Genomic DNA, 26,517 nt, shown 5'->3' on the forward strand with positions numbered 1-26,517 from the left:
GTATAGGCAGGGCAGATCTTTCTGCACACTAGGGACAGATCTCTGACATTAAAGTGGTGCTTCCAAATTAAAACAGCATATCAGATCCCCCTGTCCGACATTGCTGATCCCCAATTTGATACTCCCAGAGTCCCAGTTTTATTGAAACGAAAGTATGAATATGAATGATTGTGTACTGAACCAAAACTAATGTATACTCTCTAATTAACACCCAGGGCATTGCATATTCCAAACGGAATGAGGGCATTTATTACAATCAAATTTTCAATGAAAAAATATCGGAGCAAAAATAGTATAAAAAATAATAATGTTCAAATGCAATATAGCAGCCACATAGCATATTTTATCGGTAATACGTACATGAAATACAGGATATTATTCATTTAGTTCTTTATATGATAAGTTGACTATAATTTGGCAATAAACTTGATGGAAGTTGAAGTATGAAATAGGTTACGTCCATCCAATGTTGCAATGATGTAAACAGCAATGCAAATGTTATGCTTACTTAGGAAATGTGTGCATTTCTTTGAATAAAATATAGGGGTGTTTATTAGAGGGGGAACATTAAATAGAGAGAATACATAATTATAAACTCAGCTCAAGTCAATTATTTCTTTCCAGGATCTGTGCTTTGACTAGTATTATTCTTAGCTTCACTGAAATAAATACATTGAACAACTTAAATGATTAACAGCACAGACCCATATAGTTAACCTACAATGAATGGCAACAAATTAGGACAATCTCACTTGTCAGTTAATCTCTCAGACTAGCCTTGGTTCAAGCCCGGTTCAAGGCATCGATCAGGCTCTTTTCCTCTCTCACCCTCATATTGTTTATGGTTACACTGTGGTCTATAAACATGATAAATGGCTCTACTGCTCAATTATTGCATGTTGTTTCAGTTTTTCTACACTGGCTTTTCTAAAAACAATGGCAAACTTTGCTTGACCACATGTTTCTACATGTGAGAGACACTACAGACCACTTGACATCATTGTTTATCAACAAAGGTGAGGGACTGGTCTATCGACATGCTTGAACAAACTGCTACACTGTTCAATGGCTTTCTTGTACTATATGAAATGTGGTGGGCAATTTAAAATGTACATGCCCTGAGCAAACTACCATGCGTATGCACAGTGCAGGGCAAAGAACAATGAAAATTGCCATAATTCGCTCGCATACTGCCAGGCAATGATGTCACATGTCAAGTGGTCTATAGTACCTGTAACTAAGGCAATCTGTATTGGAGGTAGCAAATGTGCAAACTCAGCATGCAGATCCCTCACCTCAATCCAATACACCCACACACAGTACTTAATGTGTGGCCTATATGACTGCAGACAGGGTATTCTTAGTACAGTAGCAAAATTTTGGCTGCATGGAACAACTTTCTGTATAGACTGTATGTTTTCTACACACATATACGTTGGCCATGATGAATATGAATAATATATTTCATGTTGGTTCAAAATGATAGAAAAATGAGCAATTTAGTATTATTACTACAGAAAAGACAGAACACTTGTAGCAAGTCTACTCTCAGACCTGATAGGAATGCATTGCATCCAATCAAATATCGAGACTTAATTGCCTGCTGGACAATCTGCTTATTTACTTTGAGAACGCAATAAAAATTAAAAGCAATGGTATGATAAATTTCAGACCATTAACCTTTCAATTTTACATCATTACATTTTGAAGTTTCAACATAAAGCTGCTATATATTTGAGTTGTTGTGAAGGTATTAGTCTATTTTAGTAGACCATTTGAATTTATCATCCCTCTAATCCCTCTGACCATGGAAAGGCCACCAATCCTGTTCTGATCCAACAGCTAGCTATCCATTGAAAAATGAAGACCACTTTAATTTATCATCCCTCTAATCCCTCTGAACATGGAAAGGCCACTAATCCTGTTCTGATCCAACAGCAAGCTATCCATTAAAAAAATGAAGACACATAATTTATCATCCCTCTAATCCCTCTGATCATGGAAAGGCCACCAATCCTGTTCTGATCCAACAGCTAGTGATCCATTCAAAAAATGAAGACTATTTAATTTATCATCCCTCTAATCCCTCTGACCATGGAAAGGCCACCAATCCTGTTCTGATCCAACAGCTAGCTATCCATTTAAAAATGAAGACCATTTTAATTTATCATCCCTCTAATCCCACTGACCATGGAAAGGCCACCAATCCTGTTCTGATCCAACAGCTAGCTATCCATATGTAACTAGGTATTAACTGAGGGTACTCTATTAACTGAACTTGTATTAGCTGGAAAAATCTCTTACGCAAATTAGAGCTGTGGTGCTGTAATCATATAAAGTACTTTTTCTGTGGACTGCATCAAGGTAAGGGCAACATTCAACTAATGTCAATGCAGGAGATCAGGTACACTTCGGGGGGGAGTTCTCAGTACAAATGACCATACGGGACGTGCATGCAAATATGGGTAGCATTTTCAGCCTTTTGGTATATCAATGACCCCTTTTTCAATGCCTATTTTGGTATATAAATGGGTCCTTTTTTCAAAATTTTCTAAATTTTTTTGGAAAATAGCCCAATTTTTCCTTAATCTAGCCAAAATTTTTTAAATTTTCCCAAAATTTTAGTGAAACTTTGTAAAAACTAAGACAATTTGGGTTAAATTTGGCGAAAATTTTGACTTTTGGTATATAAATGGGTCCAAATTTCTTGAAAAATTGGTATATTTATGGGTCCACTTTCAAATTCTCAGCGCACGTCCCTACCAAAACCAAACTTGAGTACCCCAGGTACACCCTGTCAGTCCAAAACACTGTCAATCCGAACCCCTGTCACTCTGAAAACCTGTTAGGGTTATAGGGTTAACCCTAACACTTGCCCTAATCTTAACATGTTTTTTGACTGACTGGGGTTTGGATTGGCGGTGTTTCGGACTGACAGGGAGACTCTGAGAGGTCATTGTTGACCTGTCAGTGAGTCGGCAGCAGCATACCACATAGCGACCAATCACAGGCAAGTGTGTGGTAATGCATACTTTCAGTTGCAAGCTTAAAATCAGCACAACTGAGAATACTACTTTGTAACCTTGAAACTTTATAATAATAAGAGTAGCTGCAGTTGTGATGTTCTGTTATCGGCTAAACTTTACATCACTAGTTGAAGTAATGTGATCTGACAGTTCGTCACTGGAATTAGTAAATATGTGTTAAAATATACTGCAAGGCTGCCTCAATTTTTCCAGCCAGAGGCACTGTGGGTACTTAAGGCCGTAAACACTGGCTTTCAATTAGAACATCATCTAGTATAAGAGATTGGATGACCAGTCAAACAACACGTTTCACATGCTACTTCCTGCATACAAATGTCTTGTGAAAATTGCCCCTTAGTGATTTATCTGCAGACATCTCAGCTACATCCCTGCAATCACTATCTAATCTGTCTCATCAGATCTGCCATAGGACTTCTTTTTGGCTTGTGAAATACTTTGCCTTATTCTGTGCTGCAGGAAGTTTAAAAAAAAACAAAAAACTACTGGGCACTGCAAAGATGCTGATTTGGATATTACATTCATTGTTAATTGCAAACATATTAATTATGTATGATCACAAAATTGTACATGTAAATTTTCCAATTTTAGTATCAAATAATGACATGATTCTAGAGAGAGTTATGACCAGGTATCCAAAATACTTACTTAGAGGTCAATAAAAAAGTTTCTTTGTATGTGAAAAAAAAGTTGTCAGAATATACATGTACATTGTACACTGATGAAAAAATGTCAAATATTTTCCTTTCCCACATAGAAGTTCCCATTTCCTTATAAAAATGTAACAAAAAGCATTATTTGAAAGAAGTTGGAAAGTAGCCCTCTATTAAAATTTCAATTCTTTGACCCCCTGATACACTGACACAGATGCATTTATACGCTGTCACCATCCTCTCTCAAGTTTGGATCTGGCTATAGCCATAATTTATTGCATTCTGGAGCAAGTAAGGAGGACTGAGACAATATAGTTTTATCTTTAAAATTTCACCAGACAGAAATAGTAAATATTTAGTAAGATATCATGAAAGAGGGAACCAGACTGAATTTCAGCCAGTGTAAGCTGACAAAAACAAGAACTATGAAACACCTGTTCCAAAAGTTATCAGTATGTTACCTCAATGGCCCTCTAGCTATGACACATACATCCATTCAGGATGTATGTTCACTAATGTTACTGAAATGTCAAGTAACATTGGTTTGTTACAGGAATTGTCTCACAAAGCTATATAAGGCTACCAATTTCAAATTGTGATTTGATACTTTATCTTGGCTGAATAAGGGATTTAAAAGGTATTTCAAATAGTATGTGCACAGTAGTTGGTTTCTCTCCCTCTCTCTCTCTTTCTGTGTGACCATTGTTTCTTAACCACTGAGGTATAGGAAAGTTAATGTTTAAGGATAAGCACTGATAGAAATGAATACCTGAACACTTCAACAACCTTAAGTGTTGCTGAGAGTTCAATAAAAAAGTTCTCGAGTTCTACAAAACATCTACCTTTGAATGTGAAAAAAAGTTGTCAGAATCTATATGTACATATTGATGGAAAAAATGTCAAAATACCCTCCTTTTGAAACCAATTATCATTTCAGGTTTAAGGATTCCAAAAAACATTGGTTCCACTAATGTAGGAATGTAAAATCCCAAACCCTGTACTAAAGTTCCTATTCCCTTATAAAAAAAAAAAAACAGAAACCATTATTTGAAGGAAGTTGGAAAGTAGACCTCTATTAAAATTTCAATTCATTGACCCCCTGATGTTGACACAGATTCCTTTATTCTCTACCATCATCCTCTCTCAAATTCGGATTTGAGTAGAGTCATAATTTATTGTATCCTGGAGCAAGCAGGGAGGACTGAGACAATATAGTTTTCTCTTTAAAATTTCATTTCACCAGACAGAAAGAGTAAATATTTAGAAAGATATCATGAAAGAGGGAACCGGACTGAATTTCAGCCAGTGTAAGCTGACAAAAACAAGAACTATGAAACACCTGTTCCAAAAGCTATCAGTATGTTACCTCAATGGCCCTCTAGCTATGACACATACATCCATTCAGGATGTATGTTCACTAATGTTACTGAAATGTCAAGTAATATTTGTTTGTTACAGGAATTGTCTCACAAAGCTATATAAGGCTACCAATTTCAAATTGTGATTTGATACTTTATCTTGGCTGAATAAGGGATTTAACAGGTATTTCAAATAGTATGTGCACAGTAGTTGGTTTTTCTCTCTCTCTCTCTATTTCTGTGTGACCTTTGTTTTTTAACCATTGAGATATAGGAAAGTTAATGTTTGAGGACGAGAACTGACTACCTGAATCCTTCAACTACTTTAAGTGTTGCAGTGGTTTAAGCCTGAATTCAGGTTTTTTGCAAGTCCAAATTCAAGCATTTTTATTTATTTTCAGTCAGTTTTGAGACTTTGGAAGCATTCACATGATTTTTCAGGTTTTTCCTCACCATTTTCAGGATTTTTGAGTAAAACTGAGTGGCATCTCTGTTTTATGCTTTCACCATATATAGTGTATCATCCTGGCCTGACCAGTGGCGGCGCCAGGAATTTTTTTGGGGGGCATAGTGAATTTCAGGGGGCAAAATTGGCCAATTTTATGCAAAATTGCCATAAAAAAGTGGAAATTTACGTGATTTTGGGGTTTTGCCTCAAAAGTGGGGGGGCAAGAAAATATTTTGCCCCCCATAGCTACCGCCACTGGGCCTGACCATTTACTCACAACACAGACCACTAAAGCATAACATTGATGCATATTAATGCGAGTCAATGCTCCCTGGGTACATTGCCCCATAAGCTTATGTCTTGTTGATTACATCAGGAATTTACAGGTTGTCCTCTTGGGATTTTCCCCTTGTGGAATTAACAGCTGTCTATTGATGGTGCAACAGTTGGGAGATTAAATTCCATGGTGATCTTGCTTTGTTTCTATTTGAATGTTTTAAGCAAATTAAGATAATCTCATGAGTGTCACATCAATCTATATAATGCAGGCATGGCTGATCAATGTGTTGTAACAGGTTTCATTTGGATGTTTTCACACTACATTTATTTTCAGGTGTTTTTTTCGCATTATAAGCAACTACCGTAAAAATGACTGCTTACAAATATCAGGCATTGTACGTTGTTTATTCTTTTGTTTTACTAAATTTTTTTTCTTTTTCTTTTCTTTTTTTTAACATTTTCGAACTGGATGACTAAATTGATAAGAAAGCATGGTATTTTAGCATAAACACAGGATTTAAAAAAAATAGATATTCCAAACCCTGCTGTTGGCTATTCCCCGGACGAGCCCCCGTATATGCCACACATGAGCACTCAGTCAAAGGACTAAATCTATTTATATCTAAATATATCCATGGAATATATTACTTTGATATAGGACAATGTATGGAAGCTTACAGCCTTTTTCTATTAGAGTAAAAAAGATGGAATATACCAGTTTACAGACTAAAAAAGCCCAGTAGAAAAAGCTGTCCTCCTGCATATATTTGCCTGCTAATACCAAATTATCTTCCTCCTGTATTTCTCTGAAATTTATATTTCAAAAAGTAGGAAAATGCTGGAGGAATAGAGGGAAAAGTCGATTTAATTAATCCTAATAGAAACTGACAAGGTTCTGCATTAGTGCGCATCACTGTGAATACACAATGCATGCCCTCATACTCGCAGATAACCTTTTTCCTGTAATTATGCAAATGAGGTCTGTAGTATCGAGCATTTCCCTGGTATTTTATCGCTGTAGAAAACACCTTCAGCAGTTATTTTCCAGTTTTGCTTCTCATCCAGAATAATAACTTATGACCCACCCTGAAAAAACCCTGTTATATTGCGAATTTAAAAACTAGTAAAACATTATTAATAAAAATTGGTAAAAGCCAGAAAAAATTATGGTGCAAAACTTTTACACTATTTCATACCTGTTGCTTTTGTATTGTATGGACTCCTTGGATTTGTATGAGAAGCAAGCAGTATCAACAGTTTAAATTCTGCCAATTTCTGATGAGCAAAATGTTACTATACATTATGGTTTTGTACAAGACATTGGAAAGTAAATAAACAACCTGTTAGCAATGCTCACATTTTGTCTAAAATTTACTTAAAACCAGGAGCGGGGGGAAAGGCTTGTGACTAAGTGTATTTTCCACATCCCCTTGGGTGTCATCATGCTATTTAACTTTTTTTGCATTGCATGATAATAGATATGAATGTACAAGTAATAAAATATAATTGATCACTCCCATGACTGAATCTATCTATTTCAACAGTGTCTTGCCAAAAACTAACAAATAAGTGGTACATCTTCAATTCAAAATATAAGCATTTGCAAATCACAATTTATATGCGACATTGCTGTGAAATCCTCCCACACATCAGACATCAGCACAGCTCTACCAAGAGAAGAAATTGGATCCTTCCCATCATGCCATATGCTTTTATGTTGGAAAGTCTAACCTTCAATATACCCAGCACCACATAGACTGCTTTGTAGTCCCTTTTTGATCAACAAATTCATTCTGCAGTTCTTATTTCACTCTGAGATTGGTTGATAAAAAGGGTCTATAAGTAAATTAAGCACCACATAGTGCCTGTTTACTCTATTTTGTGGGTCACCTCAAGTTCGGAAATGACATTAATGCGTTTTTGTGGTTACACTGCAAGCGTGCCGACGAACCACCTTGGTACGCTCTGCATGATTCAGATTCAGATTTAGATTCAGCTTTATTTAACCACGGAGGGCCCAAATCAACCCAAAGGTTGTTCTTCCTTGGGGCCGTGGACATAAATACAATACATGCATAACACATATGTGAGGACTTAATTATTTACATTATTTTCAGAGAAAACTAAATTTATATAATATATAACTTTACATGCTCAAATTGATACTGCGACAAGTGAAATATACACCTATGTCACTACCAAACTTTAGGCAAACCAATGTATAACATGCCCAATTAAGCACAGTCTCTAATGCAGTGCTCCGCAAATAGCGGCGCGCGCGCCACATGTGGCGCGCCGTGGCTTCCCGAATGGCGCGCGGCGCCGTTTAGACAGTTTTAAAAAAATAAATAAACAATGCGATTCCCATGTTATCCTTGTAAAGACAGGCTAAAATAGTACAAAATGTTGCACCAAATGGCATCATTTGCACCTCAAATTTAAAAAAAATGGATAGCTTCAGAGCTATGACTCCCCCCGCGACTTCGCAGCCATTGAGTGCCGCTTTGCAGGGGTTTTTTTAATTTCATGTGGCGCTTCAACAAATCTATTTGAGGAAGCCTGCTCTAATGGCATAAATTTGCTAGTTTCTGTAACTTTTTAGAGATTTCAAAATCATATTCTTCTGCATAATATGATTCAATAGTGAAATAAAAAGAATTTCCAGCAAAAGAGCACACCCAGATCTTGCAACTGATAATATCTTTTAAAACTATTGATCCCTGTTTACTTGGGAAATATTATGACCAAGAAAAAGGAATAAGATGTTATTTTGGTTACTGATGTGATATAACCTGCCGCAATGAATTCTGGGTAGTGTCTGGTTTACTTCTCTTAGTTTTACCTATCAATGACACTGCGTATGTTACAGACGTGATTGCACATTCAAAACAGTTACACGCTGATCCAACAAAATTCCGATTAATGTTCCCATCTCCGCTTCCAATTTGAAATCTGATCTATTTGCAGTAGATTGCAGTATGATATCCGACATTCCAGAGGCAACATTGGATTCATTGAAAACTCACGAGATTGAGATTCAAAAATTGGATTCTTAAGGAAATCATATACCCTGCTATGTGTGGCTGTTGTGTATCTATGTACCTTTATCACATTTATGGCACTGAATCCGGGTTATCTGGTTGCTCAAGGGATTCCATTATGCACAAACATACTTAATAACTCCCAATTTGATACCCATGTAAAAATCAAGATCGTAAAATTAGTGTTATCAGGTTGCTTTAGGGACACCAGTTCTGCTTTCGGAACTCCAGTACCCACAAATATAATTGTATAAACCCATACAAAAGTCAAGATTGTAAAAGTAAGGTTATTGCTTTGGGGATTCCACTATACCCATAAAAATACCTTATAAACCCAATTTGAATCCCTGTGTAAAATCAAGATTTTAAAATTGGGGGTATCAGGTTGCTTTTGTGACTCCAGTTCCTAACAAAATAAAGCCAATTTGAAACTAAAGGTTGTAAAATTAGGGTTATTTGGTTACTTTGGGAACTCCAGTACCCATAAAAATCAAAAACCCAATTTGAAACCCTCATTCTGATTGCAATTATAATGAGGGCATCTTGGCATGCTGGGGACTCCAATGCCAACATAATACTTTGTATGTGACCTTTCTACAAAACCCCTTCATATTTACAATTTCACACATTTCAAAAACCCATGACTATCATATCTGTTATTAACTTCGATAAATGATCAACTTTGCAGGCCTCCCCACCCACACATTTTTCCAATTCCTATTTTGTTTTCTCAGAATTTGAGATTTTTTCCATCAAATATCAATGGTCATATCATAAATCACAAGTTTTCAACTTTATTTGTTCGAGGACCACAAGGAGGAAATCTTTTTACAAATACCAGCAAATGAGGACACACATGGGAAATCTGTGGAATTGTGAATGTACAACAACTGCAGAAGTCTGTGGTTTCTGGATTGTGTTTCAAGATTCAAAATAGCAGATGAATGCATTATACCCATTGAAAGGACAAACGTAGGCACAACATCTAATTTGGTCCTACTCTCTAAATGTAAAAGAGTGAAAATTTCACTCGGAACTTGGAGTGATTTCATTCTCACTCTATTCGCGCGGTTAGTCGTTCTTTTAGAGTGAAAAAAAGCTTCTACTCGGTCAATCTAGATTCACTCCTTACAGAGTGACCCAAAATTACCGCTCAATTTCAGAGTGAAATCAGAAGCACTCTTTGCGGAGTGAATCCACATTTCGTACAGCCAATCAGAAAGCCGGATTTTCATGCTGAGAGCCACGAAAATTTTTTGATTATTCATTCACGAATAGTCGTTGCAGCAATAGCGGTGGAGTTGTCAGTAGCAGTTTGGCGAAGAAATAGCCAATATTTTCGTCGGTAAGTATACTTTGAACTATTTTATTTATATGTTGAATCATTGCAGATTGTAATCGACAACTAAAAATCTGATGTTACTGTCTCAAAGGTGATAATTGTACCCATGAAGCTTCTTCATTTTGTTGAACACATTGATTCACATTGTCGGTCCAGCATTACGGTGGCACACTCATGCACTGCTATGCATACCTGGTGTATTACTTCATAAACCTGTAAATGGTTGAGTGTACTTGTGTAATAATTGTAATGTTTGTTATACTGCGTCAGCCTTTTTATTGTTAGTATGTCACGGTATCTCGATCGCGTGTATTTCTGAGAATAAAGTATTATTGTTTATCGGTTGGTAATTCTTTCCTCCAGTGCGGGATTCCCCCTTGTCGTGACGTCACAGAGACTGACATGTAAACACTGCACTTTCGCACATAGACGATTGTAAAAATGGAGATAGAAAACTCAATAAAACTCAATTAAAAAACACAGTGAAAGTATTCTTCGTCTCTTATTAGTTGTAAAATGGTTTATTTTACTAGTAAATACCAATGACACTTGAAAAATACCGAAAATATAAGCGGTAATTGAGTCATACTGTCCAGTCCGATAATTATTTTTCACGGTTATCGCGCCATTACAGCGATAAAATTTCAAATCCAAAATCACCAAAAATGACCCCATGTTGCACGAAAAGGTTAGGGCAAAAGTAAAATCGAAGTTAACGTAATAAAAGATAATATATTTCCCAAATAAAAAATTATAATATAATAAACTTGCCTTCAGTATTTTTCTTATTTTCAGTGATTTTATTCGCACTGTTTTTGCGGTGTTTACCGTGTAATGCATAGTAACTTTCGGTGCTACGGCGCAATGCATGCGGAGCCGTCTGGCGCTCACTGTGCACTTTCGGTTGCGCTGAGGCACCGGGCGCGTGCTGGGACAATGGCGTCTTTAGAGAGGGTGATATATTCGTGTTTCACGCATTATTTTTGACATTTTATTTATAATTACAACGTTTTAGATGTTATTATGATAAATGGAAACTCACACAAAGGCACTGGATCATCTGTGCAGAGTTTGTAGGGCATATATTTCTACAAAGAAAGCTAAATATTATTGAATGATACTACAAGCTAAAAGCTACGGCACATTGAAATCAAGGATTTTGTCGCGATTTTAGACCTTATAAAACCTTCGAGGCCTAAAATCTTGATAAAATTCTCTATTTCAATGTTCCGTAAAAGGCTACGGCACCTTGAAATCAGGGATTTTATCGAGATTTTAGGCCTCGTAAACTTTTGCGTAAAAGCTACGGAACATTGAAATCAATTAAAATTCTCAATATGTCAATTTTATCGAGATTTTAGGTCTCGTAAAAGCGTTATTTAGGCCCAAAATCTTGATAAAATTCTTTATTTCAATGTTCCATAAAAGCTACGGCACATTGAAATCAGGGATTTTATCGAGATTTAAGGCCTCGTAAACTTTTGCGTAAAAGCTACGGAACATTGAAATCAATTAAAATTCTCAATATGTCAATTTTATCGAGATTTTAGGTCTCAGTAAAAGCGTTACGAGGCCGAAATCTTGATAAAATTCTCTATTTCAATGTTCCAGTAAAAGCTACAGCACATTGAAATCAGGGATTTTATGGAGATTTTAGGCCTCGTAAACTTTTGCGTAAAAGCTACGGAACATTGAAATCAATTAAAATTCTCAATATGTCAATTTTATCGAGATTTTAGGTCTCAGTAAAAAGCGTTACGAGGCCCAAAATCTTGATAAAATTCTTTATTTCAATGTTCCGTAAAAGCTACGGCACATTGAAATAAAGAATTTTATCGAGATTTTAGGCCTCGTAAACTTTTGCGTAAAAGCTACGGAACATTGAAATCAATTAAAATTCTCAATATGTCAATTTTATCGAGATTTTAGGTCTCAAAAAGCGTTACGAGGCCCAAAATCTTGATAAAATTCTTTATTTCAATGTTCCGTAAAAGCTACGGCACATTGAAATCAGGGATTTTATCGAGATTTTAGGCCTCGTAAACTTTTGCGTAAAAGCTACGGAACATTGAAATCAATTAAAATTCTCAATATGTCAATTTTATCGAGATTTTAGGTCTCGTAAAACGTTACGAGGCCCAAAATTTTGATAAAATTCTCTATTTCGATGTTCCAGTAAAAGCTACGGCACATTGAAATCAGGGATTTTATCGAGATTTTAGGCCTCGTAAACTTTTGCGTAAAAGCTACGGAACATTGAAATCAATTAAATTCTCAATATGTCAATTTTATCGAGATTTTAGGTCTCAGTAAAAGCGTTACTGAGGCCCAAAATCTTGATAAAATTCTTTATTTCAATGTTCCGTAAAAGCTACGGCACATTGTAATTAGGGATTTTATCGAGATTTTAGGCCTCGTAAACTTTTGCGTAAAAGCTACGGAACATTGAAATCAATTAAAATTCTCAATATGTCAATTTTATCGAGATTTTAGGTCTCGTAAAAGCGTTCTGAGGCCCAAAATCTTGATAAAATTCTTTATTTCAATGTTCCGTAAAAGCTACGGCACATTGAAATCAGGGATTTTATCGAGATTTTAGGCCTCGTAAACTTTTGCGTAAAAGCTACGGAACATTGAAATCAATTAAAATTCTCAATATGTCAATTTTATCGAGATTTTAGGTCTCGTAAAACGTTACGAGGCCCAAAATTTTGATAAAATTCTCTATTTCGATGTTCCAGTAAAAGCTACGGCACATTGAAATCAGGGATTTTATCGAGATTTTGGCCTCGTAAACTTTTAAGTAAAAGCTACGGAACATTGAAATCAATTAAATTCTCAATATGTCAATTTTATCGAGATTTTAGGTCTCAGTAAAGCGTTCTGAGGCCCAAAATCTTGATAAAATTCTTTATTTCAATGTTCCGTAATAGCTACGGCACATTGAAATCAGGGATTTTATCGAGATTTTAGGCCTCGTCAAGCTTTGCGTAAAAAGCTGCGGAACATTGAAATCAATTAAAATTCTCAATATGTCAATTTTATCGAGATTTTAGGTCTCAGTAAAAGCGTTACGAGGCCCAAAATCTTGATAAAATTCTCTATTTCAATGTTCCAGTAAAAGCTACGGCACATTGAAATCAGGGATTTTATCGAGATTTTAGGCCTCGTAAACTTTTGCGTAAAAGCTACGGAACATTGAAATCAATTAAATTCTCAATATGTCAATTTTATCAAGATTTTAGGTCTCAGTAAAAGCGTTACGAGGCCCAAAATCTTGATAAAGTCTTTATTTCAATGTTCCGTAAAAGCTACGGCACATTGAAATCAGGGATTTTATCGAGATTTTAGGCCTCGTCAAGCTTTGCGTAAAAGCTGCGGAACATTGAAATCAATTAAAATTCTCAATATGTCAATTTTATCGAGATTTTAGGTCTCAGTAAAAGCGTTACTGAGGCCCAAAATCTTGATAAAATTCTCTATTTCAATGTTCCAGTAAAAGCTACGGCACATTGAAATCAGGGATTTTATCGAGATTTTAGGCCTCGTAAACTTTTGCGTAAAAGCTACGGAACATTGAAATCAATTAAATTCTCAATATGTCAATTTTATCGAGATTTTAGGTCTCAGTAAGCGTTACGAGGCCCAAAATCTTGATAAAATTCTATATTTCAATGTTCCGTAAAAGCTACGGCACATTGAAATCAGGGATTTTATCGAGATTTTAGGCCTCGTAAACTTTTGCGTAAAAGCTACGGAACATTGAAATCAATTAAAATTCTCAATATGTCAATTTTATCGAGATTTTAGGTCTCGTAAAAAGCGTTACTGAGGCCCAAAATCTTGATAAAATTCTTTATTTCAATGTTCCGTAATAGCTACGGCACATTGAAATCAGGGATTTTATCGAGATTTTAGGCCTCGTCAAGCTTTGCGTAAAAGCTAAAGAACATTGAAATCAATTAAAATTCTCAATATGTCAATTTTATCGAGATTTTAGGTCTCGTAAAACTTTACGAGGCCCAAAATCTTGATAAAATTCTCTATTTCAATGTTCCGTAAAAGCTACGGCACATTGAAATCAGGGATTTTATCGAGATTTTAGGCCTCGTAAACTTTTGCGTAAAAAATAAAGAACATTGAAATCAATTAAAATTCTCAATATGTCAATTTTATCGAGATTTTAGGTCTCGTAAAACGTTACGAGGCCCAAAATCTTGATAAAATTCTCTATTTCAATGTTCCGTAAAAGCTACGATCAGGGATTTTATCGAGATTTTAGGCCTCGTAAACTTTTGCGTAAAAGCTGCGTAAAAGCTACAAAACATTGAAATCAGTTAAAATTCTCAATTTCAATTACCGGTATATCAAGATTTTAGTCCTTCTAAAGCTTTACGAGCCCTAAAATATTGATAAAATTCTCTATTTCAATGTTCTGTAAAGGTATGGCACATTGAAATCAAGGATTTTATCGAGATTTCAGGCCTCGTAAACAGCTACGGGACATTGAAATCAATTAAAATTCTCAATTTCAATGTACCGTAAAAGCTACGGCATATTTAAATCAATGGTTTTATCAATATTTTTGGCCTCGTAAAGCTTTGCGTTAAAGCTGCGGAACATTGAAATAAATTTTCAATGATTGAAATTATTTTCGTAAATAATTATGGAACATTGAAATCATAGAATTGTATCGAGATTTTAGGTGTTGTTAAGCTTGCGTAAAAGCTACGGAACATTGAAATTAAGAATTTTCTCACAATGTTATACCTTGTAAAGCTTAACGAAGTCTGAAGTCTCAAAAAGATTCTTAATTTCAATTTTATCAAGATTTTAGGCCTAGTAAAGATTTACGAGGCCTAAAATTATGATAAAAGTTTTGATTCCAATGCTCCCTACAAGCTACGGAACATTGACATCAAGAGTTTTATCAAGATTTTAGGCCTTGTAAAGCTTTGCATAAAAGCTACGGAACATTAAAACCAAGAATTTAATCAAGATTGGGGACCTCGTGAAGCTTTACGGGGCCTACAATCTCAATAAAATTCGATTTCAATGTTCCGTAAAAGCCAAGGCACATTGAAATTAAGGATTTTATCAAGATTTTTGGCCTTGTAAAGTTTTGTATAAAAACTATGGAACATTGAAATTGATCAAGGTCAAATTAATCAAGATTTAAAACCTTGTAAAAAGCTTTATAAGGCCTAAAATCGCAATAAAAGTCTCAATTTCCATTTTATCGAGCCTTTAGGCCTAGTATATAGCAAAATTTTACGAAGCCTAAAATCTCGATAAAAAATCCATTTAATGATCCGCAAAAGCTACGGAACATTGACATCTTGAGTTTTCTAAAGATTTTGGGCCTCGTAAAGCTTTCTGGGATATACATGTATATACTTTTTTTTCACCCTGATATGGCAGTGACGTCAATGTGTTAAAGCAGCTGTTTACAGCTCACTAATATGCGGTATCTTTAAGTGCGTGCTTGTGTGCACCAGCCCTTTGAACAACCACTAGCGGTTTGAGGCTGCACACAAAGAAATGCGCACTGACGTCACTGCCACATCAGTGTGAAATTGGTATAATGTTTATAAGTATTACAGCGTGTTATTTGTGTGGCTAATAATAATTGGTAAAAATTATTTGTATTGAATAGCAAAAATGCTTTGCCAGACTGCGTACAGGTATGCATGCCTTGCTATATCAATCCGTACTGTTAATATCTCAAAATAAGTAAATACCAATAATTATAAGCCAAGCAGAGTAAACATGGGGCAGGCTTTTAGACTGTTCAATATATTTATTATTAAGATTGTATCCTTCATATTAATTATAATCACTACATAATTTAAAATACAAAAACACAATATGCTTGTCTTCCATGTCTTCCAATTTTTATATTGTACATTGCTTCACATTCATTTTTCAAGTATACCGGGGTATATCGTATATTGCATTATCTCTCCTGAAATGTTCTCAAATAAAATTGTTGTCTTCTCATCTATTCTTTCTTATGTTCCTGTAGCCGCTAAATGTATGGTTGTTGAATTTCGCAAAATAGTCCCCATAGCTGACGGTGTCAATACACACATGCATAGGGCAGTATACAATGTATACTTGGTCACAACTGGGTGAGCGACATAAACTTGAACTGAAGGAAGAATGTCTAACTTGTTACTGAATTTTAAAAGTTGATAATATTTTTCCTTTGAAAATAGGAATATTTGAAAATTTTCAACATAATCCACTGTGCACAATTTTCTCCTACCGTATTCATTCCATTAACCACACAGGGTACTTGACAAAGTCATTTTGGGCGGGCCCTTATTTTTTACATTGTTTACATAATTACATGAATACTAGGCGGTTACCCATATTTGGCGGTTCTCGGCGGGCGCGATTACCTGGCTGATGGTGACTCTACCCACCAAGTTTCATGCCCATATGACAGTTTTTACTAATTTGACCTCCGATGACCCGTGGGTGACCTCAGATGACCCGTGGGTGACCTAAGATGACCCCAAGATGACCTTCCAAAAATTTGGCTCTAAATGTTGACTGTACCCACTAAGTTTCATGCCCATACGACAGTTTTTACTAATTTGACCTTAGATGACCTGTGGGTGACCTCAGATGACCCCAAGATGACCTTCCAAAATTTTAGCTATTTGACCTCCGATGACCCGTGGGTGACCTCAGATGACCCGTGGGTGACCTAAGATGACCCCAAGATGACCTTCCAAAAATTTGGCTCTAAATGTTGACTGTACCCAATAAGTTTCATGCCCATACAACAGTTTTTACTAATTTGACCTTAGATGACCCGTGGGTGACCTCAGATGACCCCAAGATGACCTTCCAAAATTTTAGCTCTAAATATTGTCTGTACCCACCAAGTTTCATGCCCATACGACAGTTTTTAGTAATTTGACCTCAGATGACCCCTGGGTGACCTCAGATGACCCCAAAATGAGCTTCTAAAATTTTGGCTCTAAATGTTGTCTGTACCTACCAACTTTCATGCACATACAACAGTTTTTAGTAATTTGACCTCAGATGACCCCTGGGAGGGGCCCCGGGTCAGATGACTTAACGAAGATAAACTTCTTCTTACCAGGACAGAACTACACCCACCCACAGAGTTTGGGCCCCATAAGACCTACGTCGGCCTCACACGGCAGTTTTTAGTAATTTGACCTCAGATGACCCCTGGGAGGGGCCCCGGGGTCAGATGACTTAACGAACATAAACTTCTTCTTGCCAGGACAGAACTACACCCACCCACCAAGTTTGGGCCCCATACGACCTACAGCAGCCTCACATTAGCAGTCACAGACAGACAAACAGACAAATAGACAAACAGACAAACAGAGAATAGCGTATTATTATATAGATGTAAAAAATAGCCCAGAATATGGACCTTGTGTGTAGAAAGCTCTGCATGTGTTGGATACACAAGTAGTTGCATGCATCATGCACATAATGATAAAGGATTATATACTTATATTAGGGATAACCATCAAAATTTCATGTTGACCCTATTGCTACAAGAGATTGTTTTCTGAGTAGAACTAATCAACAGAAGTATTTTGGTGGTTAAATGGTCAAAATCGGTCAAAAACTTTTCGAATTATGAATTATCAAAGTTTCCCATTCTGACCGGTCATTGGAACGAAATAAAATGACAAGGTCCAAAAATAGCAGTTGGGAGCAAAATTGGCATAAGCATATATTTGCCTTTATATATTTCTTTATTTTAACATATTTGCAAACATGAAACAAGCATATTGTGAAAGTATCAAAGGGGTTTCTTATGAAATGGCACTTAACTAGTCACTGGCATAACTTATTTTTTCAAACCAAGGCATTGAAATCATGCATTTAGAGGACATTTGCCAAAAATCATCCAAGATAGCCGATATGGCACAAAATCAAAATTGCACTAAGTAGGTGAACTTTTTTTTCACAACCAAGAATTTGGAATTTCAATGTTATTGGGTTTAATATGACCAATTAGTAGGTGTATGTAAACAAAATCTTAAGTTTTGAAGGTCATTGACTCATTCACAACAATAGAGATTATCCTCATCATGCTCATGTGTATTCCTGTAGTATTCCTCATTCAAACCAAAGTAGCACTCAATACATTATGAGTATCTTTGTTCAAACCAATTCAATGCTTGACCTCGGAGTTACCTGCATGACTATCGTGGGCTATTTTGAAACAGTTATGGTTGCACATTCAGGTACTTCTTTTGAAAGTCCTAAACAAGGTATAGCCAGCAGCAAGTTGTAGATGTTATAGGCCTAAATATAAGAAAACGTTTAGGGTTAAGATCAGGTGAACAATACATCGAATGAGCACGAAACTTCACATTTATGTTCAGAAAGGTGTCTTCTTAACATGATTTGAAAGGAATATAAAAATTCCAAAGGGAAGCTGGTGATTTAATTTGTAACTCGAGATCTACTTGTTCAATTTTTTAACCTTTTTACAGAGGGTATGATAGAGGTATTACTGGCAACTCTGCCAAATTACAGCTCAGTAGGCCACGTTTTTCACCTGATCTTACTGATTTGAATATTTTGTGCCATTCTTGAGCAGTGCTAAACTCAGCCACTGGCAATTAAGCGCACTGTGGCGATGGACCAATTTTGACTCGCACTTACAGAAAAACAAAATAAGTTATGTTGCTGTAATTTGCAAGATAGTTACAAAATATAATTGGCAGTAACTTCCCCAAATTTTACAGAAAAATATTGAAAAATAAAAGAATGAGATCAATTTAGAAATGTATGTGCAAGCAGTGCACATTTGAGCTCCTTGCATGTCTATGGGAGTGTTCTAATCAAGTTGATGGTTCATTGGTCATCCCTACTATATATAGGGGCATGGGCTGTTAATGGAGCGAATATGGTACATGTATCTGTAGTTCATATTTGCAGCTATCGATGGTACATCCATGACTGTAATTGACTGTGCTTGCTGCTTGTATCATGTGTATTGCGAGTTAAGACCAAACAAGTCTCATATTGGTAACAGACCAGACCAGCGCCCAATGGTGTCAGGAATACAGAGATGTCGAGCCATGCACACTCATGCTGAATCAATATCAACTTCTGGACACCTGCATCATGTGTAAATGAAAAGGATAAAAATGGAAATTAGTAAATTTCTTGTACATGTAAACCAATACTGTAAGAACCCAAACATATCTAACCAATGCAATATAAGTTTCATTAATGAATCTCTATTCCCCTAGCTATGGGTACCGACTGAAAATTGTCCCATGGCAAAGTGATAATTTGTGTTCATCGTACTCTTTTAACATGCAAAATGCATTGAACTTTTTTTTGGGGGGGGGGGGGTACATTTTTTTCTGGGGGGGTAAGTCATCAGCCATGAATGATCCTGGCATTTAGCTCTAGATAGGGACACACTTATTCAATTTCAGGTACCCGATTACCCTCCCGAAAAATGTAAGGCGACCAAAAAAACCCCCTGCTCTACTGCGTAATTAGGCCTTGGTTGTGGTCTAAGGGTTGGTCTGTCAGGATTTTATATAATTTCTCACCCTAAAAAATCTGATGGGACCGTTGGGCCAGTAGAACAGGTTTTTTTGTTTTGTCTAAAATTATTGTTTCAAAAAGATTGCAACACATTGCTAATTTTAACTTGCATTTACATACCGGTATCATAAACGTATTAATCATACTCCATCAATTTGCAGTAGGCCTCTTCTGGTATGGCGACTATAACTTTCCATTATTGGATGACACCTGAAAATAACAATAAGGCAAATGGAGCATATACGGTAAATAAAAGTGCAAAAAATGTATACTCTTTGTTGTTGTTACGCGTATGGTACCTCATCAACATCAATGCGGCTTTCAATTGTATGACTGGCTCTCTGGTACCCTGGCAACTAGTTTCCATCTCTGTAAATACAGGACATGATTGCTCAAAAAGTTAGTCTAGCCACAAATTTGCTAACTTAAAGGCTAGAGACCATTGCATTCAAAAATCTAGTTGAAATCACTGAGTGCATGCTGTAAATCATAAGAGTGCCCCTTTAATGGGTTTATGGGTAATTTGCTAGTACTTAATTTCGCTAATTCGTAATGATCACCATTTTCATGGGAATCTAATTTTGCTACAAGGGTAATCCAGGAATTCATGTTACAATTCAATGTAAATATGCCAAATTTGCGGGTATTTAATTTCACGAATTAAGGCCTGTAGCGAAATTAAATGGTTTTACAGTATTTAGAGGGCACGGTAGCTCAGTGATTACGGCCTTGGACTCATAATCTGAGAGCTTGCTTTACGTGCGTGGGTTCGAGTCCCCGTCACGCTACCGTGTTGCGCCCTTGGGCAAGGCGCTTTGTCTCGCTTGCTTCACCCCACCCAGGTGCAATGGGAAGCTATTAGGGGTAGTCACAGTCGTTGTACTGATGAACCCTGCGTCATTTGTAGGCAGCAAACGTGGTTCCGACATATTCTAATAACGGCGGAATAAATGTAAAGTGCTTTGAGGCTGTTTATGGCATAAAGCGCTATATAAATATCTACATTTATTTATTTTTTATTTTAATTTTATTAGAATTACCAGGAAGTGTTGTGGCAGAGAAAACAAAATGTTGCCCTATAAAAAAACCCAAAAAAAACAAGGCAACAAGTGCAAATAGCCAACAGGATTATTGAGCTAAATTATTTTGGGGGTGCATGGGAGCTTGGTATGGCGGCTACAATTTTTTTTTTTTTTTCGCGCCTAGGTGGCATTTTTTTTTTTTTTTTTTCAATTTAAATACCGTATAATCTTTATAAATGCAGAGTTGGGTGGGGGATTTTTTTTCTTTTTTACTCAGCAGTGGTCAAATTTGTATAAGTTTGTCTCACTATACCATTTTTAACCGTGATATGGCTGCATGGAAAATGATATACCGGTAGTAAGGCTACAGAAAAAAAAATCTTGTTCTATGGGCGGATGGACCTTTCAAGTAAGGTCGTTCGGTCTGGCTTTTTTGTGCAAAATGACCGGCACCAAAAATCAACAAAATCTGTAATATTTTGCAATTTGGGGAATTACAAAAAAAAAATGTTCCTGATATTTTCGAAATTTGGGTCTGCATTCATTTGTAAGGAAAATTTGCAAATTTTGGAAAATCTGGGTCGGTCGCCCGTAGAACAGGCTTTTCTTTCTTTTCGCCCAAGCGAATTTTTTTTTTTTTTTTTTCAAAACACTCTCAATGCCCCAGCATATCAAATGGTGCAGATTTTTTGTAGCTATTTAGGGGTGGTGCAATAATAATGTGTACACCCCGGGTGGTGAATTATAGGGGGGGGACAAAGATTTTTTGGCGGGCCAAAAGAGGCAGGGGCGGGCGGAAAGCATTATTTGGCAGGTCGAAGGGGGGGGTCAAGCGATTTTTGGCAGGTCTAAAGGGGTGGGGGTGGGCAAGTGATTTTTAGCACAAATATTTTGGACACCGTTCCTATATTATTGTTATGAATACGTTAAAATATGCAAAATTTCCTGCTCGCCCTGGGGAGAATGAAATTGGGGGGGCAAGCAATTCTTGGCACGCATTCATGGGACACCTTTTAATAAAATGCTCTAATTAATAAAAAAGGCTTAGGCTAAATATGCAAATTTTCCTGCTCACTGCACTCGCAACATACATGTACATATATCTAGACCATTTAAGGTTTGCAATTTGGGATCCCAAAAAATTTGGCATGTTCAAGGGGGGGGGAGAATTTTTGGAGGGGGCAAGCAATTTTGGCGGGCGAGAGGGGAACAAGCGATTTTTGGCAAGCCGTTTGGAAATTTTACTCGGGGGTGGCTCATTTTTTTGTCACATCAAAAGGGAGGCAAAGGTTTTTGGCACGTCAAAAGGGCGGGGGTAAAGATTTTTTGGCACGGCGAAAAGGGGGGGGGCAATTTTTGGCATACCAATGGAATTCACCACCCCGGGTACACATAAGGGGCTGGCATTTTCTTCGGAAGGGGGGGTCCCAAAAATACTGGGGGTCATAGAATTTTCAGACCAAAAATAGGGGTTTATAATTTTTTAACACCCAAAATAGGGGGGTTATAGAATTATCAAGGACTGGTGACTTAAAATATAACTTCGCAGTCGAAATGTGCGTACAATATATATGCAAAATTTTTACACGCTCCGCGCGCCTTCTTTACACTTACAATAAAAATTTTACCGCGCTCCACACACTTTCTTCACTTTTAAGTTTTGACGCTCCGCGCCTTAATTCCAACCAATGAATAATTTTTCTTGAGTCTGTGTAGTTGGAAGGGGGGTCATAAAATTTTTCGACCAGCGATAGGGGTCGTAAAAAATTTTGCCCGCGATAGGGGGGGTCATAAAAAAATTGACTCCGGTCACCGACATATTTGTGACCCCCCCCTTCCGAAGAAAATGCCAGCCCCTAAATAATTATTGCACCACCCCTCATTCAATTGCTTGAGCATGTACATGTAATTGTATAAAGCTTACTACATTGTAAACGTTATTTTGACATGTTAAAACTTGACTTGAGCATGTTGAGAGAGCTGAAACTAAAGTTTTAAACTAAGATATACATGGAAGTGGAACTTACTTTTTATACTGTCTGTGTCATATACGTCTCCTTCATTTCTTGATATTCTCATAATATTACACGTGTGCAAAATCTGGTGATCAGAGAATTTGTGCATGTTTCATGGTTGTGAGACAATTGTGGATCTTTGAATTATTTCCACTCGTCGGCGGTACAGTTTGCCTGCATCACTGCCAGGATCATTGATGTCACTGCCGGGTGTCACTGATGTATTCTAGCATTTTATCCTTTAATTGTACAGCAAAATTGGACCGTAAAATCGAATGCATTCGCTTGGCTTGATGTTCAAACTGGTCAGACGACAAGAGCATGCTTCACGTGTACAGTATGTCTACTGCGTACACGATGCATGTCACAGGTGGTTTGCGTTCACCGTCATGTATACAATGTACGCCAAGCACCTGTTGTTTTCAAGGCCAGACATGACCGAGCCCGGTATAAACAACAACATCACTGAACATGGGGAATCCCTTTTTACTAATACTACCAGGTGAAGTAATCAAATAAAGACTTCCTAAACAATAAGTCGGCTTTTAATATTCTACTATTAAAAGAAGCGTTTATTTTATTTAAAACGACCATACTTGGCGAAATATTATTACATCGCCTTTAGTGTTTTATTAATTTTTTATTGCTGAACATCAAATTAAACGTCAAATCTTGGCTGCTATAAATAAAGCGTCATTCATTGATTGTATTCCGGGTTGTATTGTCGCCCAATTAGCATGATTAGGTGGTTTACTGGTACACAAATTACGTTTCTACGCCCAATTCTGGTAAACACAGAATGAATCTAACCGATCTATGAAATAAAAACACCCAAAAAGTATAGCAATACGTCACCTTTGGGCGCTAATCAATACAAAGTGGAGTGTGGCAACAAGATGACGTAGTTAAAGAGGACGGTACCTCACGTGAGGCATATTTTATTTGAACTTCATGGCAATACACTGTTTTTCACGTTTTTTCAAGTGAAATATTAATAAATAAATGATTATCTGGACTTTAAAAAATATAACAACTGATAACAGCATGTTTTAAAGCCTTCAAGTATATATGACACATGAATATGAGTCACATACATCGAACCGCCACATTTTCTAAAAGTTTAAAAAGAAAAAAAGCGAGTCAAAATGCAGCAAAAACCTTCCAAATAAACTCAAATAACAATACAATTTTATTTCAAACCATCACAAACAGTATACTGCTCATAGATTTGATTTTACAGTTCACTAAATGGACCTTGTCAACATTTACGCGAGCGGATGTATTACGCTTTGTTTACATTATGACACTGTGTGTATAGCGCCACCAACGGTGGAAACTCCCAGATAGCGATGAGCGCCGGCGATCTTTTTTCTGCAATCGAGATACCGTGATATGTACCCGATCACATCTCCGAGTCCGATGCGCTAGTCATGCTATACATACCAGTAGCTAGTAGCCACAGGATCACATGCAGCAAGGCCATACCTAGCTAGGCTTAGGCCATAGGATCAGGCCAAAGCATAGGCCTGTTATCTCTGACCAGTCTCTAATTTATCATGTTTATATACTGCAGCACGTTATATCTGCATGTGTGATGCCAAAAGTCACAGAGGACTATAGGCCTCTATGTCTGACCAGTCTCCAAAAGGCTGTACTATTACAGCACGTCTATCTGCATGTGTGATACTAGGCCTATGGTCCTACGTTACTAAGCTTTTAATCATGCCAAAATTACCATTTTAATCTTAATTAACATGTAATAACACTTATTGTGTTGTAATTCCTTTGCTCACAAAAATACATGAATGAATGAACATTTTGTGCCTATTTCTGTGATTATTTTTTGTCAGTCTCATTCACTTCTTTATTTCAGAGCTATTAACTCAAAAGAGTGGTTTTCCACTCCTCTTTGGAGCTGTATGAGTGACCACTCCTTTTGGAGTGAAATTCACTCTCCCTAAAGAGTGATTTTATTCACTCTTTTTTTTCGAGTGAATATCCTCACTCTTTTTGGAGAGTGAATTTCACTCTAAAAGGAGTGGTCACTCATACGGCTCCAAGGAGGAGTGGGAAAACCACTCTTTTTGAGCTGTTTTTCACTCTTTCACATTTAGAGAGTATAGCACTATTGATACATCGATAGGTACCGATGGCTCTTTCTATCATACCATGAACATTCGCATAGTGCTTTATTTTCTATTTAACTGAAAAACAATAACTGTTTCCTCAGAACACAAAAAAGCAACCTATTAAGTTCCTTAGATTGTACCCAATAAAATGACAAAAGGTACCACTTGTTCAAACAGCAATATAATCAACAGAGTGCAGAGCCACTGAAATGTGCCTGCTGTAAATGAGCTGGTTTCAATGGGCATAGGAAACATTAAGAAGGAATGAATAGCTTGTCAACTTTAAATACATACCTTATTTGCCATTCAAATGGCTACTGTTTACTTACATCAATTTATGCAGAGTTATGAGAAATATCAAATTGTAGATGACATTTTATCTACATGTTTTTTTAGATATCATATGACACTTTTTAGCATAACAATTTATTAAGTAATGTGTAATGTCTTGTGTAACTAACGTTGGATCAAGTTTAAACAAAAAATCAAGACAAGACAACTTTTACAGTCAACATTAATGGGTATATTTTCACGGGGAAATTTTCTGGACACATGAAAAATGCGTATCAATGTGAGTGTAACCTCAAGCCTGATCTCTGACCCCCGGCGGTGACCTTGCTATTGAAGTCTTAGTAATTTTGAATTGGAATAGTATTTTTGGCCGCAATTTCTATAGAAATTTGTGCATTGCAAATTTATTGAACATCATGCAATCTTAATTTCTTCACAATATCACCAAAACGTAATTTCAAAAATATCTACCTACGAAAAAAATATTTATCTACGGAAACTCTTACCATAATATTATTAACTTGCAACAAGTTACTTATTTTGCATCATAAGAGGAATTCTTCCTATTCAAATACATTGGTAGACCGCTCGCTGTGCTCTGGGTCACATTCCATAATGCTATTAATGTCTGCGCCCATCGGTGTCAAGTGTCTAGAAAATTTTCCCGTGAAAATTTACCTGTTTATACTCTTATATATGAATATCATTCACATACTGCAATAAATTCATGGTCATGTATGACCCAATGTAATAGGCCCTATTTTTTAATGTTGATAACAATGGTGTTTGTACACTAATAATGGGGTTACCATGTCAACTGTAATGTAAAAGTAAACCAAAATCAATGCTAGCTTCAGTAGACAGGTCCAGAGCTATCTTCACAGCTACCTTTAGAAGAAAACAATTCACTACTTTAATTGAAAACAATTTATTGATATCTTCAGCAGTTTATTGCTATCTTCATTTAAGGCTATTTACCAGTATCTTCAGTAGATAATATATTGTTATATTCAGCAGCAATTTATAGGTATCTCCATCCAGTAGACAGCAATTCATTGCCTATCTCCAGTAGAAAACAATTAATTGATATCTTCATTGAACATCAATCTATTTGTATATCCAGTAAACAGCAGTTCATTGCTATCTTCATTAGACAGTAACTAATTGGTATTTTTAGTAAGTAGCAGTTTTGTTATCTTCAGTAGACAGCAATGTAGTGCTATCTTCAGTAGATAGCAATCTATTACTGCCTCCAATAGAAAACTTATTGTATCTTCAGTAGACAACAATTTATTGTTTTCTTTAATACGCAACAATGTACTATT

General features: G+C 36.4%; 1 protein-coding gene and 1 long non-coding RNA gene across 2 annotated transcripts in view; both read right to left on the reverse strand.

Annotated features, from left to right (window-relative positions):
- The window catches only part of LOC140156785 (protein sel-1 homolog 1-like), a 243,091-nt gene that overhangs the window by 44,292 nt on the left and 172,282 nt on the right, over window positions 1-26,517 (reverse strand). The window lies entirely within an intron of this gene.
- LOC140165323 (uncharacterized) lies at window positions 19,258-23,070 on the reverse strand. The gene is made up of 3 exons (XR_011860692.1): window positions 22,785-23,070; window positions 19,856-19,945; window positions 19,258-19,293 (listed from the first exon to the last, which is right to left on the reverse strand). It is a non-coding gene; the product is annotated as an uncharacterized lncRNA (long non-coding RNA).

Source organism: Amphiura filiformis, chromosome 1 (genome assembly GCF_039555335.1).
Source record: "Amphiura filiformis chromosome 1, Afil_fr2py, whole genome shotgun sequence".
Lineage (NCBI taxonomy): Eukaryota > Metazoa > Echinodermata > Ophiuroidea > Amphilepidida > Amphiuridae > Amphiura > Amphiura filiformis.